Source organism: Dermacentor andersoni, chromosome 10 (genome assembly GCF_023375885.2).
Source record: "Dermacentor andersoni chromosome 10, qqDerAnde1_hic_scaffold, whole genome shotgun sequence".
NCBI lineage: Eukaryota > Metazoa > Arthropoda > Arachnida > Ixodida > Ixodidae > Dermacentor > Dermacentor andersoni.
Window position 1 is genome coordinate 13,044,431 of NC_092823.1, and position 15,000 is coordinate 13,059,430.

At 55.1% G+C, this 15,000-nt stretch overlaps 4 non-coding genes across 4 annotated transcripts in view; 1 reads left to right on the plus strand and 3 right to left on the minus strand.

Annotated features, from left to right (window-relative positions):
* LOC126523094 (large subunit ribosomal RNA) overlaps positions 1–409 on the minus strand; it is a 3,959-nt gene extending 3,550 nt beyond the window's left edge. The window contains exon 1 of the ribosomal RNA XR_011890844.1: positions 1–409. This exon is cut by the window's left edge and continues 3,550 nt beyond it. This is a non-coding gene — a ribosomal RNA (large subunit ribosomal RNA).
* A 1,146-nt stretch (positions 410–1,555) lies between these two features.
* On the minus strand, positions 1,556–1,708 carry LOC126547125 (5.8S ribosomal RNA). The gene has a single exon (XR_007602668.1). It is a non-coding gene; the product is annotated as a 5.8S ribosomal RNA (ribosomal RNA).
* A 1,574-nt stretch (positions 1,709–3,282) lies between these two features.
* On the minus strand, positions 3,283–5,097 carry LOC126547229 (small subunit ribosomal RNA). The gene has a single exon (XR_007602677.2). It is a non-coding gene; the product is annotated as a small subunit ribosomal RNA (ribosomal RNA).
* A 5,396-nt stretch (positions 5,098–10,493) lies between these two features.
* Positions 10,494–10,685, plus strand: LOC126547185 (U2 spliceosomal RNA). The gene has a single exon (XR_007602674.1). It is a non-coding gene; the product is annotated as a U2 spliceosomal RNA (small nuclear RNA).
* The last annotated feature ends 4,315 nt before the right edge of the window (positions 10,686–15,000 follow it).

The following is a 15,000-nucleotide window of genomic DNA, read 5'->3' on the forward strand; positions in this document are numbered from 1 at the left end:
TACTCTTGAACTCTCTCTTCAAAGTTCTTTTCAACTTTCCCTCACGGTACTTGTGAACTATCGGTCTCTCGGTCGTATTTAGCCTTAGATGGAGTTTACCACCCACTTAGGGCTGCACTCTCAAGCAACCCGACTCACGGGAGGCTTCATCCCGGGCGCGCAACGGCGGAGACGGGCCTGGCACCCACTCTGGGACAAGCCCCTGTCAGGGGGACTTGCACCGTCGCAAACACCCGAGAACGTCGCCTCCCATACACCACATTTCCCGACCGCCTGCAAGGACGGGGGATTCGGTGCTGGGCTCGGTCCCGTTTCGCTCGCAGCTACTCGGGGAATCCCTGTTGGTTTCTTTTCCTCCGCTTAGTGATATGCTTAAATTCAGCGGGTTGTCTCGCCTGATCTGAGGTCGACAACGGATACATCGCTTTCGCCCATTCCAGCACGACCGAGTACGACGCCCTGCCACGTCCTTACGGACGAGGCTGGCAGGCGGCACAACGCCTGCGCGCGTGCGTCATACGAGCGGTATGCCGAAAAGGACTCGACACGTTCGAAAACCCAGCGCCAACCGAGTGCGACGCCCTACCACGTCCTTCGCCCAACACGGAGCTACTTATAGACGAGGCTGGCAGGCGGTGAACCGCCTGCGCGCGTGCGGCGCACGAGCAGTTGCGTGGTAAGCGACCGTGTCTGAAGCCCAAACACCACCGAGGCAAAGATCGCCTTAGCAGCGCGCCGCTTCAGCGGGCACCGCAGGGGCGACTAAAACCTGGCGGGAGGCATCGTCTCGTGTAGCGTCGCCCCTGCCCCAACTGGAGTGGCCCAGTCTTTAGGGGACAGAGACTGCGAAGCACTTGGACCGACGGCGGACTACGACGGAACGCTTCAGCTCGGCCAACGGGGCACCCACGCTCTCGAAGGAGACATTTTCCGTTTCGCGGCAATTCTCCGCCGTGCCGTGACTCTTCTCGCTCGCAGACTGCGCTGTCGCGTCGAACCGCTTTCGGGGGCCACCCTTCTCCTCCCCGCTCCTCGCAAGAATCTGCCGATTCCCATTCCTGCGACGAAGCCCGGAAGGGCGCCCACACAACTGCGGTGACGTGAACGAGCGACCAGCTCTGGAGCTCGACGTACTTCGAAGGCAAACAGCGCAAATTGCGATCGCGCTGGCTTTGCGCACGGCGCGGGAATCGGCCGGCGTTTCATTCCCACGTTTTCCGTGCACGCAAGCGTGCGCTTCCGACTCTCTCGCAAACGTGCGCGCTACATGGCAACAGACGTTCGCGCCTCGTGCTTGGACCGCTCTTTCCCTGCAGGTATCCGACTCCATCCTGCGGCGGTCTTGCTAGAGGCGCGCACTCGTCACGCTGCAGTAGTAATGCCTCGTTTCCGTCTTTTCGAAGAATTGGCACAACGGTTTGCCACCGTCTCCCTCTCGTGAGGCCGCTGGCGCGTGGCTTTAGCGCTCAACGTACTGTCCATGATGCCGACGCGGTCAAAACGAGTCGACGGACGCACGTTCCCTGTGCGCCGAAGTCTCTCTTGATATGTGATCCGACCCTCAGACAGACGAAGCCAAGGGAAGACCCAAGGCCGCAATGTGCGTTCAAAGAATCAGTGCTCAGTGTGTCCTGCAATTCACACCAAGTCTCGCAGCTGGCTGCGTTCTTCATCGACCCGAGAACCGAGTGATCCACCGCTTAGAGTCGTGAAAAATAGTTTGTTCAATTCAGTACAGTACAACCAGGGTTTTAGGCACGTGGCGTCTCCCTGTGTGTGGTTTCGAAGAGCGCCTTTCGGCGTGCGCTCCTCCAGTCTCGCTCTTTCGGCGGCCGCGTCTCAGCAGCTGAAAGCCTAATGGCACTCCACTCCTGCTACTCGCGCGTGTGTTTTGCGCCCACGCCTTCCTCGCTTGCCCTCGAGGTAGCTTATGCCGTTTGCGCGCACTCGAAGCCGGTTTTACCTGCCATCCAACCACCGGACCCGTGTGTCTCGTGTGCACGTTCACATCGCTCCACTAAAAATTGCAAAGAGCGACAGAGCCATGATTAGGGCTAAGCCGCTGTGGAGTCTTTAACGGCTACACGGCCACGGGCAGGGCTTCACCCCCATCGACGTGCTTCGCTTCAGTCAGCAGTAGGTTCATAGAAGGGCCTCAAACACACACACACTTTCGCATCGGCAGATCGCCGCAGCATAACCGCTGTTGATCCAACAGCCTACTTGAGACGAAAGACAAGAGCCCGGCGCGCGTACTCGCGCAGCTCTCCAAAACCACTCGGCCAGTGCCAGGGACGGCTCCCTGCGCCGGCGCCACAACAAGTCTACTTGAGGCGGAAGACGAAGCCAGCAAGGGCCTGGCCGCAAGTGCGTTCGAATCCGGGACTACAGTCCCTCGTCTGTCCGTACTTCCTCTTTCGACGTGCGGCGCCTTCCCAAAGCGCACAAGTCCGCTAACCGCAGAACGCTTCCGACGTAGCAAAGCCGCGTTTCCTTCGGTACTTCGCAGCAACGCCGCCTTTCCCTCGGCGGCGGGCGAATAGCCTGCAGACGTCGTCGCATTAAACCGCGATCTCGACACCTCGCGCGTCACGAGCAGGAGCCGACCGGCAGCCTCCGGCCCTTTCGGACTCGGTGGCATTTGCCGCGGAGGACGGGAGAGCACTTTAGGCCACGGTTCCTTCCGTACTTGGCAGCCGCACCCTCATACCGACAGTTCCATGACCGACCGAGCGCCACACCGTTCCTTTAGTACTTGGGCGGCAACAAAGTCGGGTCGTTACTCCATACTCGCCGCAGGAAGCGACCGGCAGCCGCCAGACTTTTCAGACTCGGCAGCGTTTGCCGCGGAGGACGGGAGAGCGCTCGCACCACGGTTCCGTGTGTGTACTAAGCGGCAGCGGCATTAGCTCTCGACCGTCAGTTCCTTGACCGACCGCACGCTTCGCCGTTCCCCTCGTACTGGGCAAAGCAGCAGGTCGGGTCGTCTTACTCCCATTCCGCGCAAGAGCGCCAAAGCGGACAGAAAGCCCACCCAGTGTGCGTTACGCCGTTTCTACCCGCGGGCGCGGCCAAGCCAACCGTCCAAGGTTGCAGCCGGCGTCCACTGGGCGCAACAAATTTGGCACGGGGCGCCCCTCAAAATTCAGGCAGTCCCCGGCATGTTCGGGTATAGCCGTCCCCGCGTCCAAGCGGGGCCAGCGGCGGAAAGCGTCGGGCGCAGCGAGCTGCTTCACCCACACGGGGTAGAAACAATGGCGCTCGCCACCCTTCACAATCCGGTAATGATCCTTCCGCAGGTTCACCTACGGAAACCTTGTTACGACTTTTACTTCCTCTAAATGATCAAGTTTGGTCATCTTTCCAACAGACCGGCGCAACCGAAAGGCCGCGCCGGACATCGGTCCGAAGACCTCACTAAATCATTCAATCGGTAGTAGCGACGGGCGGTGTGTACAAAGGGCAGGGACGTAATCAACGCGAGCTTATGACTCGCGCTTACTGGGAATTCCTCGTTCAAGGGGAACAATTGCAAGCCCCTATCCCAATCACGAAAGAAGTTCCACGGGTTACCCAGTCTTTTCAGACAGGGATAAAGACACGCTGCTTCCTTCAGTGTAGCGCGCGTGCGGCCCCGGACATCTAAGGGCATCACAGACCTGTTATTGCTCTGTTTCGTGCGGCTAGGAGCCGCTTGTCCCTCTAAGAAGGTTGTAAGGTGCTGGGAACCCCGCACCTATTTAATAGGCTAGAGTCTCGTTCGTTATCGGAATTAACCAGACAAATCGCTCCACCAACTAAGAACGGCCATGCACCACCATCCACCGAATCAAGAAAGAGCTCTCAATCTGTCAATCCTCCCAGTGTCCGGGCCGGGTAAGTTTTCCCGTGTTGAGTCAAATTAAGCCGCAGGCTCCACTCCTGGTGGTGCCCTTCCGTCAATTCCTTTAAGTTTCAGCTTTGCAACCATACTTCCCCCGGAACCCAAACACTTTGGTTTCCCGGAAGCTGCCCGCCGAGTCATTTGAGTAACTCAGGCGGATCGCTGGTTGGCATCGTTTATGGTCAGAACTAGGGCGGTATCTGATCGCCTTCGAACCTCTGACTTTCGTTCTTGATCAAAGAAAACATTCTTGGCAAATGCTTTCGCAGTAGTTCGTCTTGCGACGGTCCAAGAATTTCACCTCTAGCGCCGCAATACGAATGCCCCCGTCTGTCCCTCTTAATCATTACCTCGTATTCCAAAAACCAACAGAACAGAAACGAGGTCTTGTTCTATTATTCCATGCAAGTTTATTCAGGCGACTCGCCTGCGTTGAGCACTCTAATTTTTTCAAAGTAAAAGCACCGGCCTTCTCGAGGCACACAATGAAGTGCACCAAGAAAGGACCGGCATGATGTTCAGTCCGAGCCGTCGCATCGGGTAGATGCACTACTCGTCTGGAACTGAGATCCAACTACGAGCTTTTTAACCGCAGCAGCTTTAGTATACGCTATTGGAGCTGGAATTACCGCGGCTGCTGGCACCAGACTTGCCCTCCAATTGATCCTCGTTAAAGGATTTAGAGTGTACTCATTTCAATTACGGGGCCTCAAAAGAGTCCCGTATTGTTATTTTTCGTCACTACCTCCCCGTGCCGGGAGTGGGTAATTTGCGCGCCTGCTGCCTTCCTTGGATGTGGTAGCCGTTTCTCAGGCTCCCTCTCCGGAATCGAACCCTGATTCTCCGTTACCCGTAACAACCATGGTAAGCAAGTAACCTACCATCGAAAGTTGATAAGGCAGACACTTGAAAGAAACGTCGCCGGCTCGTGGCCATGCGATCAGCACAAAGTTATCCAGAGTCACCACACAATACGGGCCGAAACCCGATCGATCTTGGTCTAATAAAAGCACCCGTCGCCCAAAGGGCTTCAGGCTCACTGCATGTATTAGCTCTAGAATTGCCACAGTTATCCAAGTAGGAAGAAACGATCTAAGGAACCATAACTGATTTAATGAGCCATTCGCGGTTTCGCCTTATTTCGGCATGTACTTAGACATGCATGGCTTAATCTTTGAGACAAGCATATGATTACTGGCAGGATCAACCAGGTAATCGTTCAACTGCGCGTCCAGCCTTTCAAGCAGGCCGGACGCCGTTTTTGCGATGCCGAGGCCACCTTCAGGCGCCCCAACACGCTTCGTTCTCGCAAAGGGTAGCACTTTGCACAGTCCGAGACGACGGCGTTCGAGCTCGCAACGGCGCCCTCCCCGCAGGGCCGGGTATCGCCACGCGGCAAGAAGCACGCAACATTCTCGATAGACCGGTTGTGTCGACTCGATCGCGGCTTGCGGTTTCTCTCGAGCCCGCAGCACTGGTGGACCGACCGACACTTGCAACGTAGCCGAGACGGCAAAGCCGCTAGGCGACGGGTCACGCCCGCGCCTTCGGCGCTTTCGTATTTGATTCGTCCGAGGACGATGCGGAACACACTTCGATATCGTGGAAAAAGCGTCGTCCGACAACCAGCCCCTAACGCATCAAGCGGATGAGGCTGCAGACGTCAGCTGTGGGATCCACGGGAGCGATACCGGGGACACGCTTGACGGGCACGAAGCCCGCCGCATATCAAACACCCAGGTCGCTTTGGGGGCGACTGCTCTCTGGGACCCCCATATAATAGCAGCGATAAGTACCCAGACCTCCATGGGGCCGTACTCGTGCCACTTTCGACGAGCGTTTGGCGAAAATCGTGCCGCCTCGTAACGCCGCGAGCAAGATTGAAAGCTTACGTCGGCAGCACAATGCCGAAGTCGTGAAAGCGCAGCGCGTCCACCGAATGCGCGAACGGCAATTTCTCGCCAATGGCCAGTACGGTTTCCTGCACAATTGCCTGTCTGTCGCCCTACGGGGCCCCCGGCCGATCGATTCGAGGCACGCTAGCACGGCCCCTTCGCCATTTCCGAGCACGAGTGCGAACAGTGCGGGCGGCGTGCTCGACGCCCCGGCTGACGTCGTTTCGGACTTTGTCTCTTCGCGTGCTCGCGGCAACGCCGCGGCCAACGACGACGTCTGCGCGGTTCTTTGCCGGTTCCCGGCGTGCTACAGTGCAGCCCTCTGCAGGGTGACACCGGCTCCGTCGTGGCCGTGCGGCGGCTTGTACGCAAAAGTTGCGTCAAAGGCGTCGCGCTCGCGCCGCCCCGGCACACGCGGTTTCGGACTTTGTCTCTTCCAGCGCTCGCGTAGTCGTGGGCACGATTGTCGACGTCGCAACGGTGCGCGGACACCGCCACGAGCACGCGCAAGACGAAAATCGCACTACGGTACAATGTCGGCCGGGGCCGTACGGCCCCTTACAGTAGCAGCGATAAGTGCCCAGACCTCCATGGGGCCGTACTCGTGCGACGCGGCGGCGTACTGCGCCGAGCCGAGCGCCAATATTTGGCTTTTGCAGGGCGGATTCGAGCTCTGGCGATCGCCGCGGTACCGCCGCTCACCGATTCAAGGCACGCTAGCGCGGCCCCTTCGCCATTTCCGAGCACGCGTGCGAACAGTGCGGGCGGCGTGCTCGACGCCCCGGCTGACGTCGTTTCGGACTTTGTCTCTTCGCGTGCTCGCGGCAACGCCGCGGCCAACGACGACGTCTGCGCGGTTCTTTGCCGGTTCCCGGCGTGCTACAGTGCAGCCCTCTGCAGGGTGACACCGGCTCCGTCGTGGCCGTGCGGCGGCTTGTACGCAAAAGTTGCGTCAAAGGCGTCGCGCTCGCGCCGCCCCGGCACACGCGGTTTCGGACTTTGTCTCTTCCAGCGCTCGCGTAGTCGTGGGCACGATTGTCGACGTCGCAACGGTGCGCGGACACCGCCACGAGCACGCGCAAGACGAAAATCGCACTACGGTACAATGTCGGCCGGGGCCGTACGGCCCCTTACAGTAGCAGCGATAAGTGCCCAGACCTCCATGGGGCCGTACTCGTGCGACGCGGCGGCGTACTGCGCCGAGCCGAGCGCCAATATTTGGCTTTTGCAGGGCGGATTCGAGCTCTGGCGATCGCCGCGGTACCGCCGCTCACCGATTCAAGGCACGCTAGCGCGGCCCCTTCGCCATTTCCGAGCACGCGTGCGAACAGTGCGGGCGGCGTGCTCGACGCCCCGGCTGACGTCGTTTCGGACTTTGTCTCTTCGCGTGCTCGCGGCAACGCCGCGGCCAACGACGACGTCTGCGCGGTTCTTTGCCGGTTCCCGGCGTGCTATAGTGCAGCCCTCTGCAGGGCGACACCGGCTCCGTCGTGTCCGTGCGGCGGCTTGTACGCAAAAGTTGCGTCAAAGGCGTCGCGCTCGCGCCGCCCCGGCACACGCGGTTTCGGACTTTGTCTCTTCCAGCGCTCGCAACCATGTCGGGGCCGACGCCGACGACTGCGTGGTGTTTCAACGATTGCCGGCGTGACACAATGCAGCTGCGTGCGGGATGCCAGCGATTCCGTCGTGTCCGTGCGGCGGCTTGTACACAAAAGTTGCGTCAAAGGCGTCGCGCTCGCGCCGCCCCGGCACACGCGGTTTCGGACTTTGTCTCTTCCAGCGCTCGCGTAGTCGTGGGCACGATTGTCGACGTCGGAACGGTGCGCGGACACCGCCACGAGCACGCGCAAGACGAAAATCGCACTACGGTACAATGTCGGCCGGGGCCGTACGGCCCCTTACAGTAGCAGCGATAAGTGCCCAGACCTCCATGGGGCCGTACTCGTGCGACGCGGCGGCGTACTGCGCCGAGCCGAGCGCCAATATTTGGCTTTTGCAGGGCGGATTCGAGCTCTGGCTATCGCCGCGGTACCGCCGCTCACCGATTCAAGGCACGCTAGCGCGGCCCCTTCGCCATTTCCGAGCACGCGTGCGAACAGTGCGGGCGGCGTGCTCGACGCCCCGGCTGACGTCGTTTCGGACTTTGTCTCTTCGCGTGCTCGCGGCAACGCCGCGGCCAACGACGACGTCTGCGCGGTTCTTTGCCGGTTCCCGGCGTGCTATAGTGCAGCCCTCTGCAGGGCGACACCGGCTCCGTCGTGTCCGTGCGGCGGCTTGTACGCAAAAGTTGCGTCAAAGGCGTCGCGCTCGCGCCGCCCCGGCACACGCGGTTTCGGACTTTGTCTCTTCCAGCGCTCGCGTAGTCGTGGGCACGATTGTCGACGTCGGAACGGTGCGCGGACTACGCCACGAGCACGCGCAAGCCGAAAATCGCACTACGGTACAATGTCGGCCGGGGCCGTACGGCCCCTAACAGTAGCAGCGATAAGTGCCCAGACCTCCATGGGGCCGTACTCGTGCGACGCGGCGGCGTACTGCGCCGAGCCGAGCGCCAATATTTGGCTTTTGCAGGGCGGATTCGAGCTCTGGCGATCGCCGCGGTACCGCCGCTCACCGATTCAAGGCACGCTAGCGCGGCCCCTTCGCCATTTCCGAGCACGCGTGCGAACAGTGCGGGCGGCGTGCTCGACGCCCCGGCTGACGTCCTTTCGGACTTTGTCTCTTCGCGTGCTCGCGGCAACGCCGCGGCCAACGACGACGTCTGCGCGGTTCTTTGCCGGTTCCCGGCGTGCTATAGTGCAGCCCTCTGCAGGGTGACACCGGCTCCGTCGTGTCCGTGCGGCGGCTTGTACGCAAAAGTTGCGTCAAAGGCGTCGCGCTCGCGCCGCCCCGGCACACGCGGTTTCGGACTTTGTCTCTTCCAGCGCTCGCAACCATGTCGGGGCCGACGCCGACGACTGCGTGGTGTTTCAACGATTGCCGGCGTGACACAATGCAGCTGCGTGCGGGATGCCAGCGATTCCGTCGTGGCGGTGCGGCGGCTTGTACGCAAAAGTTGCGTCAAAGGAGTCGCGCTCGCACCGCCCCGGCACACGTGGTTTCGGACTTTGTCTCTTCGAGCGCTCGCAGCGATGTCGAGGCGATCGCTTACGTCTGCACGGTTTGCGGTGTGCTACAATGCAGCAGTCTGCCGCACTACACCTCTTGGTTGCCGAGGCCAGCACGGCAATTTACTGAAGCGAGCGCATTGCGCCCAGGCGGCAGCGGACTTTGTTGCTTCGGGAGTGCTCTTGCTGTAAAATTTGAACGGCTGCAGCTGCGCGAAGCAAGTGTACCTATTTTCACTCTCTCTCTGTCTGCCTTTGAGGCGACTGTAATTTCACTTTAAACGCAACTGGAGGCGGGAGCAACCTGATGAGAGTAGGTGGACTTCGGTACATGTAATTTAGAAATTGCTTTCAAGCTTTGAGGACATACACCTTCGCGCCATCTGCTTTCCCCGTCTCTTTGGCACTTTATAGTATGTGCTGCATGCTCTGCATTCCAAAGAAACACGCCTGTCTCTCTCCCTCTCTCACGTTCTTCTTCTTTTTGTAGCTGCTGTTGTAGAAGATGCTATGCTCTTTAATCGCTGTAACATAGAGTGCTTGCACAAGCCAACAACTTTTGCGTGTTTTTTTTTTTTTTCTCTTCCCAAGACGTTTCTGCCATTATTCACTAACTCTCGTTCTTAGTATGCAATGGAGCGTTAGCTCGCGCCATCTACCTTTCTTTCTGTATTGCAAAGTCTGCAGGTTTTCCTAGTTCCGTACACAGATGGCGCCAATGCGTTTTGGCGCCAGGTTCGAACGACCTCGCTCTACTCGTGTTTGGCATTTGAATGTTTCAAAGGGGTTTGCGACAGGGGGTGGTTCTTGTGCAAGGCTGAGCTTTCCAGCTGCGTTTAAGCTATGCTAGCATGTGTGCGTATATATATATATATATATATATATATATATATATATATATATATATATATATAAATACACAAACACACACACATGCATATATACATACACACACACGGTAATGGTAAAGATGATGAGGTAGCACTTTTTTTTTTTCTTTTTTTTACAATGCCTGTGTTTCAGATGGCGATCTTTCTCCCCTCTATGTTTCCGGTTGGAAGGAGTGTGCAGCGTTTTCTATATTTATTTTGTCATTCACTTCTATGTTGCTCGTCTTCGTACATGGGGCATGCTACCTAATTCTACCGGTCGATTCGACACGTTGCGATCCGTCCCGGCCTGTGCCGTATCAAAATTTTCAGTGGGCCTTGCGGTAAATAAAAAGAAATGAAGGAAATGCGCGTAGTATATTACAATTGCACACGGGCTTGAAACGAAGCCCTCAAGGAAGGTCACCTTGAGCGGTCGCATTCAGACGGAAGTAAGCATTCCCCTGGCGCGTTTTTTTTCCGCTCGCCTGTTCCGTTTTCTACGAGGTTGCCTTGGTTGGTTTCGCGTTACAAGCAAGCTTGCACTCGGGTCTCGTTTCTACGCGACAGCGTTTCGTTAACAGCGAAAGACTGAGGCGTTGCGAATTCATCCGTGAGATAGGGAGCGTTGAGTCTGTACACAGGCTGAATTTTATAATATTGCCCACGCTGTTGCTGAGGTTACCCATGTCGGCAGGGCGCCCACAAGGCAGTAGTACAATGAAGTGAAGTGAAGGACATCGCTTCTCGGCCTTTTGGCTAAGATCAAAGTGTAGTATCTGTTCTTATCAGCTTAATATCTGATACGGGTTCTATATGGACCCACGATATTAAACCTATTTTTGGAAGTTGGCGGAGTGCTTGAAGCCTGCTTCACCTCCGCCGCAGGTCGGCCCGGTATTGCACTACCTCCGGGATCGGCCCCGCTCACTTAGGTGAGACTTCATTCAATCAAAATGAAGAGCACAAGCTCAACGCGAGCACTGACTTGACACGCACCATTCCTATACTACACGCAACGATGCCGGTTCGCGGACCACGAGAGTAATTAAACTGCCACTCCATCTGTGTGTAGCGTCGCACTTGTTGCGTCGCAAATGGGACAGCCGCTCCAGCAAATTTCTAGTTATGGGCTTCGAGAAAAATTAATGAAAGCAAAAGAAAGAACCAGAATTCCTATTTGTCCGATGTCTCTGAATGATTGTCTCCTGTAAAGAGCCACTTGGGGGGATGGGGGGTAGGATTAGCCGTGGGGTTCGCAATCAATATGAATCCCACTCAAAGCCAACACTGGATTTTGGAGTTCACTATCGCTTGGATCCGTAAACCACCGCGCCCACGCAAGCTCGCCCTGCCGCCGAAATCCGCTGCCCAAGTGGAAGAAAGATTCCCTATGAAAGAAAAATAGAGTGCCCGATTTCTGGCAACTACTGTGCAGCCTTTGTGTACACATTTTCGCAGCAGTGGGACCGAGCGCCTCGAAAACAAACTTGTCGTATGCCCGAATGTGGCGAAATATATTCAAGGGTTAAAAGGTGCCTCATCTTTCTAACCTGTATGTTACGAAGACCTGTTGCTACCTTTTCATCATGAACATCATCATCATCATCATCCTGGCTACGCCCACTGCAGGGCAAAGGCATCTCCCATGATCCTCCAAGTACCCCGGTCAGGTGCCGATTGTCGCCATGTAGTCCCTAATCTAATCTGCCCTCCTACCTTTCTGCCACCCCCTGCTACGCTTCCCTCCTCTCGGAATTCAGTCTGTAACCCTTAATGGCCACCGGTTATCTTCCCCCCAGATTGCATGCCCTGCGCATGCCCATTTGTTTTTCCTGGTTTAAACTTTGGTGTCATTAACGAGCGTTTGTTCTCGCACACCCCAATCTGCTCTATTCCGATCCCCCCGTGACGCCACACCCATCATCCTTCTTTCCAGAGCCCGTTGCGTCGCCCTCAGTTACCCTTCGGTAATCCTCAAAGCTTTTTGTTGGGACACTCGTGGCATCTTTCTCGTTTAATGAAGTCAAATTTTTTTCAGTTTTGGGGGAAAACTCAATGAGCTAGGCGCGATTGTGTCCCTGGCGCCGCTCTCAACAAGATGGCGGCGCCCATGCTTTTTGCCTGCAGGTTCGGCCCTACGCAGAACACGCCTGCCGGGCAGTGTAGCCACGTTGAAGGGGCAAAGCGTAGTGCAGTGAAGCGCTTGCTCGGGCGAAAAACGCAAATATGAGCCAAACAGGAATTTCCATTATTGGAAATTCCAGTTCAGTTTGCGCATTGCGTTCGCCTAAGGTAAAGAACACAAATGCGAGTGCCACAGCAGTCAAGTCAAAGCTTAGGATTGCGTACCATTTTTTTTTTTTTTCGTGCCTTTTACTCCTGGCCTGCGTGGCCCTAGCGCGCATGCACACGAAAGTAATGAAATGGTGAAAACACGAAATAATGCGGTGCGGCTGTATCATATCTATTTTGTGCGCTTTGTTCTTTGTGGACTACAGCGGTGTGCGTCATGAGAAAGTTTCGGTGCCCTTCTTGGGTGACCAGTGAAGCTATATTTAAAACCACATTGATTTGTACGGTTATTGCTACAAACTGCGTGTGGGTGTTTTTCTTTTTCGCTGCCAACGATGGGTTATCGCAACCGCGATCGGTTCTGCTGCTACGCTAGACGCGTGCTTGCCAACGGTTGGCTCTATACGCGACCCGCGACGCGTGGTCGGCACATTCAAGCAGTCAATTGCAAACCGTTCCAAGAAAAAGGATGTACTCCACTTGCCACCTAGTTCGACGATTGTACTTTCTGACCCTCGAGGAAGCGCCGCCATCCCACGTTTTCTATAATACGATAAGATTCAGAGCGACCGCGACCACTTGTCTTTGTCAATATCTCGGAAACGCTTTCTTTTTCTTTTTTTTTTAAATCCAGATACTCAGACGCGCCCGTGTTCACGCGCACTTGCTCTCTCCGATAAGCAGGGAAGCTCGGTTGGGGTGGTGTCGGGCCTTGCGCATGCGCTGCTGAGCTCGTCGCTTCGCCGGCCGGTCGATGCTGGCGCGGTACTGGTAATGAACTTCGACGTGCATGGTGAAACGTCACTTTGTATTGCCACTGTAGACTAGCAATGCAATGTGTTTGCGAGCGATTGGATAAATGAGAAAGCGTGCACTGTCTACAGTTTATGCCCCTCTAGAGTAGTGGAAATGTTGCTCCAAGTGTTAGGTTTGTAATTTGCGCCTACGAACATGAACTAAACAAAGAAAATGGTCTGCAGCCGCGTTCGCTTCATAAAATTCCCGTACGAAGAAATTTCCGTGCGCGAATGAGAGAGCAAAAGAGAGAAACCATGCTAAGAAGAATGGCTGCCTTTTACGTGATCTCGCGCATGAAACCAGACGATGGATTAATTTTAGCCGTTCATTTTGATTTGCCGAATGTAAACCGGAACACTTTCTCCACGCGGTCTTCAGATTTGAATGGCAATCAATCACATCCTTTCTTTTTTTTTTTTTTCTGTTTCTTTCTATCTGGAACCGAAAGAATTCAGAACGCCATTTCAATCTTAGATTCGATTAGATATCGTGACTGGTATGCTGAAATATCACGCCTTATCTGGTGTTAACCTTCTTGATCACGGCAATAAAAAATCGCCAGTTCCCGAACTTTAATCGCGCCGAAGATGAACCGATATGCTGGATTCTTATTGTCATGATTTTATAGAAAGCGCTGGTTCTATGGCTAGCTTTGAGGAAAAGAAAAACATCGTTCAGGAATGTATAACTCTAAACAACTAAAAAAAAAATCTGCCGGCAATTGGTACTACAACGAGAGTACTGAGAATACTGGAAAAGATGAAATCCAATCATGCTGAACTGAACTGAAATTATTTCATCAAGACATGCCCCGAAAAACGTGGCCACTTTCAATGATAATTTCAAATGTGATTTCTTTCTTTTTTTTTTTCTTTTTTACGACGGATAATAATTATCTTTCCAATGGCGGATGTGAAAATTTCAGAGCACGGCATTTTCGAAATCCCAAGGCCCCGGACGCATTCTCTCTTCTTTAAGTATTTTGGTGGTGCACACGGAGGAAAATTTCGCGCACGTAATTTATAAACTAGTAGTTGATTTTCTAGAAGAACACAAAGTGCTGACAAACGGCCAACCAGGACACAATTAAATTGGTATTACGCACGGTTTCGAAGCCGCGGTAACAAAAGGGTAACAAAGGGACGTTCATTTCGTGGTGTGGATTTCACGTCTCTCACAATAAAAAAAAAATAATAATAAAAACTACTGCATAAAATAGGTTTTCCCAAACTGGATGGTTTCGATCAGCTTTTGAACAGCCCTTCCTTAAATTGAGTTGGCGTTGATTGAGCAGGTGCGGGCCTCTGCTGTTTTGGATTTTTGTAAATGGCATCAGTACTGGACAGTCCGTTCACTTGAGGATCAAAGGAGAAACCCCCCAAAAAAATATCATATCGTGGTGAGAGACGTGGCAGATGAGTACAATTATCGGCAGAAAAAAAAAAAAAGGAAAACCGCCTCGTACTCAGAAGCCGCTCCTCTCACGTGTGAAGCTTCAAACAAATTGTTTTTCTTGAGACGCTCTATAAAGTTATACACAGCTCCTTAAATGCAGCACCCGCACACAAAGCCAAACGTTCCAAGCTGGAAAGAAAGCATGAAATTCGCGGTGCCCGTTTCCTGTGAAACAACGGGCAACATTACGCCAAGTCCGCTACCACGTCAGCCGGGGCGGCCACACCCCGCCCGCGCTTAAGCCACATATGGCGACTGAAAATGCTCACCGCTCAAGCTGCGCGCGGCAAAGTCCGCAACCACGTCAGCCGGGGCGGCCACGGAGAGCGCCGAACGCCCGCGCTTAAGCCTGAAAATGCTCGGCGCTTACGCCAGGTAGCGAGAAAAAATGCTCGGCGCTTAAGCCACGCGGGGACTAAAACTGAAGCCACGGGATTGTTGCTGAAATTGTATGCATTCCGGTGGAAGTCTGTCGGCGCCGGCGCGCGGCAAAGTCCGCAACCACGTCAGCCGGGGCGGCCACGGAGAGCGCCGAACGCCCGCGCTTAAGGCTGAAAATGCTCGGCGCTTAAGCCAGGTAGCGCGATAAAAATGCTCGGCGCTTAAGCCAGGTAGCGAGTAAAAATGCTCGGCGCTTAAGCCACGCGGGGACTGCAACTGAACCCACGGGATTGTTGTTGCTGAAATTGTATGCAGTC